The sequence below is a fragment of the Castor canadensis genome, chromosome 8 (assembly GCF_047511655.1).
Source record: "Castor canadensis chromosome 8, mCasCan1.hap1v2, whole genome shotgun sequence".
In the NCBI taxonomy this organism is placed as follows: domain Eukaryota; kingdom Metazoa; phylum Chordata; class Mammalia; order Rodentia; family Castoridae; genus Castor; species Castor canadensis.
In genome coordinates, this window is record NC_133393.1 from 59753827 (window position 1) to 59759837 (window position 6011).

The 6011-nt window shown below is 40.8% G+C and overlaps 1 non-coding gene across 1 annotated transcript; it reads right to left on the reverse strand.

Annotated features, from left to right (window-relative positions):
- Positions 1-4344: 4344 nt before the first annotated feature.
- On the reverse strand, positions 4345-4417 carry Trnav-aac (transfer RNA valine (anticodon AAC)). Its single transcript has one exon. It is a non-coding gene; the product is annotated as a tRNA-Val (tRNA).
- Between the last annotated feature and the right edge of the window lie 1594 nt (positions 4418-6011).

The window sequence follows — 6011 nt, forward strand, 5'->3', positions numbered from 1 at the left end:
TCCCAGAGGTCAGAGGTCCTATGGGTCAGCCCCCGAGGACTATTATTAGGCCACCCACCCTAGATGTCAATTATACCCCATGTCTCACGGAACAGGGGAGACGATTGACAAATGTAGGAAACCTGATGGGATGCATTGAAAGCTAGTCCTTCAACAGCCTCACAAACCGGTCCACACTCTTGGTTGGCAGAGCCGATGTCTGGTAGTACTGCGGAGGACTTTTACTTGAGACTCTCCCAGGTAAATGGGCAGGCACCTGTGCTTTGGTACAGTTGGCAATTCCTTTCATCCCAGCATGTAGATCCCCAGCCCGTGCCACAACATCTAGAAAAAGGAAGAGGTTTGCATACCAAATAATACAGCCCCAGATGGAAGTATCACTAAGGCCCAGCAGGGATTAACTTCCCTATCTAACAAGCTAGCTGAAAACTCAGATATAAATGATCCCTTTACTGACTTAATGGAAATTGGGTTGGGAGATGGAAGGGCTGGATGACCTCAATCTTAACCTCCTTGATCGTAGTGGCTGGAGTTTTTATTTTAGCAGGATGCTGCATAATTCCTCGTGTCCGAGGACTAATACAGCAGTTAATTGAGACAAGCCTCACCAAACAACCACCCCCTCCCTACCAAAATAACTTGTTCCTATTAGAAACACAGGAACATGAGAACCAACGGCTCCTAAATGAGTTTGAAGAAAAGAATTTAACTTAAAAGAGGGGGAAATTGTAAGAAAAATGATCTTTTCCATCAAAGTATTTGTTACCCTCTTAGATTACTTAAAAATTCCTCAGGTCGCCATCTTAGGTGACTTTCATGTTTAAAGGTCCTTGCTTCTTCTTCCAGATTCCTGTACAACTCCATTCCTGCCAAACTGCATGCCCTAACCCTTCCCCCAAGCCTTTAAGCCAATCGGGAAAGACTGTGAGCCTTTGACTTGGACAAATCCCAGGTGAGGGGCAAGTACAACTGTGTCAAGGATGTAAGGAGGAGCCACTGTCAGCCATTTGGTGCCTGCATGTTGCTTAGCTGGAGTGAGCTCATTTTTGCACCCTCTTGATCAAGAGAAATTGCCTTGTCAAGATTTTCTGTCTCTTGTGTGTCTGTCTGTTTTAGGCACCAGAGGGTTATCGATTCCAACAGAAGGAGGGAGAAGGGGTGGGGGGCAGGAGCAGACCCATGACAGCTGCAAGAAAGAGGTAGTGGCTACCAAGGACATTAATTTAAGGGCTCACGGGCAGCCCTCACCGTCCTGGGACAAGGGAGTGTGACCTCAGTGTGAGCATTTCCTCAACCCCTGTATGCTATGGGGGCAAGGAAGAAGTGGGCAAGGGGAATTGGGATCAAGTGGCCAGGGGAAACAAAGGCTTGGTGGGGAAATGGTTTAGAGGAGTAAGAGGAAAAGAGCTAATGGCCCGTGGTAGCCACAGGAAAAAGCAATCCTGGCCTGGGGCCCAGGGTGGCGTCCGCTAGAGGTGACGACTTTAATTTTTAAAAAAGGCAGCTGTGCAACTTGGCCATGTAGGTGCTGGTTCCTGGGGTGTGCAGTTGCTGCACACAGCATTGCTAAGGCTATGCATGCTACTCGTGGCACTGCCATGCCCCACCACCATTGCACCCTGCCGCCCCACTGCACCCTGCCACTGCTGGCGCCATACATTGTCATGTGCCCCAGCCGCCACTGTCCACATAGCCAGCTTGCAGCTGCCGGGAGTTCAGACCGAAACTTTTGGTGGGGACTTAGTGCCGGCCTGCTGAGGCCCATCCCCAGTGACTACAGCAGCCTGAGAAGCTGGCAGCTCATGCTCCCATAGCCTGGGTGGTAGCAGCTACAGTCACCCTCTAACAGTGCCAGTTAGGGAAGAGAAAGAGGGAAAGAAAACAGGGGAATTACTTGTGCCAGATCTTCCAAAAGTAACTAAAGCTGAGAGATTATGACACTAAAGCCCTTCCAGGCACCTCTAGCAGGAGGGCAAACTCATAACTTTGGCAAAGGCCTTCTATTTAAGTAGCAACAAACAACTATTTCTACTGACTCCAAGCATATTTTTTAGTAGTCCATATTCATGGAGTTATTTAAAAGAAAAGAGGATCCACTACACAATTGATGTCTTCTGACTTTGACTCCATTTTGTATTGTGCTTTGCAATGGTGTTTCTAACGTTAGGCAAACACAATGGGTTCTTTTGACTTACATACTTCAGCTATTACAGTTTGCCCCCTCCTTCAGAACTAGTTTATCCTCAGCCAGAACACTTATAAAGGCAGATTGGCTGACCATCTAATTTCCTCCAGACTGAGAAATGTTCAAACACAAGGAGATATTGTAATAGGTACTTAGAAACTGCTTTTGCTAAAAGCAAAAGACTTGAGTTTGTAAGTTCAAAGGGTAATTAAAACCAGGAATGAAAACCCGGCATCTCTCCTTTCACTTTGTATCTGTGTCCTTTGTCTTCTGAGGTTATCTTAGATTCCAGAATGATAGCACTGATGAATAAACATCTTGTAACAAGAGTTGAAACTACCCCCTATCCTACAATGACTTTTTCCTTGTGGTACTGGGGATCAAACCCAGGGCCACATGTATACTGGCTCACTCAACCACTGAGCTACATCCCTAACCCCTACAATGACTTTCTTATTGTTCAGGCCCTTATTGTTTGTTTTGCTGTTGATTTTCTTAATTCCTTTTGTATCCAGGATGTTAATCCCTAGTCAAATGAATAGTCTAAAATATTTTTCCCATTGTGTAGATTGTCCATTGACTCCATTGACTGTTTCCGTTGCAGTACAGGATTTTTCAACTAGATGTAATCCCACTTTTGCTTTTATTGTCTATGACTTTTGAGGTTAAATTTTTAAAATCTTTGTTCAGATCAATACTATGAAGTAGTTTCCCTATATTTTCTTCTAGTAGTTTCATATTTTCAGGTCTTACACTTCAGTCTTTGATTAATTCTGAATTGATTTTTTATATGGTGAAAAATGAAGATCTAGTTTCAGTCTTCTGCACATGGAAATTCAGTTTTCTCAATACTTCTGCTGTAGAGTCTGGTGGTTTCTGATCAGATTTCCAAATTCTTTGTGTCTGGCATGGAGGCAACCAAGCAAGACATGTGGATATAGTAAGGTCTATTAAAGGTTAGGGAATGCATCACAAGAAGCAATGGAGGGGCCTCATCTGGCCAGATGAGGTGGAAAGGGAGCAGAGAGAGTGCTCTCGTCTCAAGGTATTTAAAACCCCAATTATTTATGGAAAGAGGAAAAACCTGGGCAGTTCCCAAATCACCAATAATCTGCCAGTGGGTAGGGGTTTGGACAGTCCCAGTGGATCAGGATAGGGTGATTGACAGTTACTCTGTGCATGCATTTAAGCTAGCTTTTAGGTATTTTTATCAAATACCTGGGATGTGCTCAATATTCATGTTTTTATCTGCGAGGTGATGGAGGGTGGAATCACACCAAGGCTTCTTGTCTTGTCTTACAATTTACAATAGCAAAGGACTGGGCTGAGATAAAGACTTTAGCATGAGACATGCTGAAGATAAGTTAGTTACATGGGGTCTGAGGAGTCCCATGGTATCTTTTTCTACTTTGTAGCCTGACTCAATACTTGAAAAACTTGTCCTTTCTCCATTGAATGTTCTGAGTGTCATTACTGAAAATCAGCTGGCAAGAGCTGAAGGCTCAGGCGGTAACAGAGTGCGCCTGCCTAGTAAGGCTGAAGCCCTGAGTTTAAACCCCAGTACCGCACCCCCTCCATCAGCTGGAAATAAATCCATGGATTTATTTCTGGGTTCTTTTTGTTCCACTGGTTTATAATCTGCTCTTGTGCCAGTCATGCTGTTTTGGTTACCATGCCTTCATAGTTGTGCTGACGTCTGGATTCTGATATCTCTAACTTTCATTGCTTTGCTGAGGATTGCTATTTAGGGTCTTTTGTGGTTGCATACAAATTTTAGAAGTATTTTTTCTTCATATTTGTGAAGAATGACTTTAGTATATTTTGATAGGGACTGCATTGAACCTATAGGCTACTTTGTGTAGTATGAACATTTTAATTATTATTAATTATTCCAATCCATGACATGGACTGTCTTTTCATTTGTGTGTGTATGTGTCCTCTTCAATTTCTTTCATAAGTGTTTTACAGTTTTCATTATAGAGTTCTTTCCCTTTTTGGTTAAATTTATTCTAGTCATTCTTTAGCTGTTATAAATTGCTTTCTTGAGTTGTTTTTTACCTAGTCGGTTATTGGTGCATAGAAATACTATTAGTTTTTGCATGTTGATCTCATATGCAATATTACAGAATTCCTAACCATGGTGGAGTATTTTTTTTTTTTTGCAGAACTGGGATTTGAACTCAGGGCCTCATGCTTGTTAAGCAGACGCTCTACCACTTGAGCCATTCTGCCAGCTTTTTTTTGTGTTGGGTATTTTTGAGATAGGGTCTTGTGAACTATTTGCTTGGGCTGGCTTCAAACCACAAAACTCTTCATCTCTGCCTCCCAAGTAGCTAGGATTACAGGCCTGAGCCACCAGTGTCCAGAGTGGTGATGGAGTCTTATATAAGATCTTGTCATCTGGAAATAGGAGTAGTTTGACTCCCACCTGTTAAATCTGGATACCTTTCCTTTTTTCTCTTACTTAGTTGCTCTGGCTGGGACTTCCAGTAGCATGTTGAATAAGAGTAGCATCCTTGTCATCAATATCTTAGAGGAAACATTTTTAATTTTCCCCATTCCATATGATGTTAGGCATAAATTTGTCACATAAGCCCTTGTGTTGAGGTACATTCCTTTCACATGTAATTTGTTGAGTTTTTTTTATTGTTAATGGAAGTTGAACTATATCAAATGCTTATTCTGTGTATATTCAGATGGTCATATGGTTTCTGTCCTTCATTCTGTGTCAAGTTTACTGATTTGCATTTCTCTTTAAGATAAATCCTACTCCATTATAAAATCTTTCTGATGTGCTGTTGGATTCAGTTTGCTAGTTTTTTGTTGAGGATTTTTGCATATATGTTTATCAGGGATATGGGTCTGTAATTATTTTTGTTGTCATGTACTTGTCTGGTTTCGGTAACAAGGTAATGTTGCTCTCATGGAATGTGTGTGAAAGAATTCTTTCCCTTTTAATTTTTTTAAATGGTTTATGATGAGCTGATGTTAGCTCTTCTTTAAAAGTTTTGTAGAATTCAGCAATGAAGCCCTTAGGTTCTGTGCTTTGCTTTGCTGGGAGACATCTCAATTTTCTTGCTTGTTATTGGTGCTTATGTTTCCTGTTTCTTTGTGGTTTAATCTTGGTAAGTCATATGTGCCTAGAAATGTGTCCATTTCTTTTAGGTTTTCAATTTGTTGGCAATGTTCACAACAGTCCTAATGATCCACTGTATCTCTGTGATATAAATTATAATGTCTCTTTTTTTGTCTCTGATTTTATCTGGGTCTTTTTTTTCTTATTTAATCTAGCCAAAGTTTGTCAATTCTGTTTATTCAAAAAAAGAAAAAAAAAACCCAAAGTTTCATTGATCCTTTGGACATTTTTAGCCTCAGTTTTATTTATTTCTGCTCTTATCTTTATTATTTTCTTCCTACTAATTTGGGGTTTAGTTTGTTCTTGCATTTTAGTTCCATAAGTTGCTTTGTTAGGTTGTCTGACAGCTTTCTTTTTCATACAAGCACTATGGCTATAAACTTCCCTCTTAGTACTGTATCCCATAGGTTTTGGTATGCTGTGTTTCCATTTTCATTTGTTTCAAGAAATTTTTAACTTTTTCCTTAATTTCTTCATTTACCCATTGCTCATTTGGGAGCATATTATTTAATTTCTACGTATTGGTACAATTTCTACAGTTGCTCTTGTTAATTTGTAATTATATTTCATTGTGTAATATACCTTGCTTTTTAAATTTTGTTTCGGGGTTTTTTTGGTTTTTGTTTTTTAGCAGTACTGGGGCTTGAACTCAGGGCCTCACACTTGCTAGGCAGATGCTCTACCACTTGA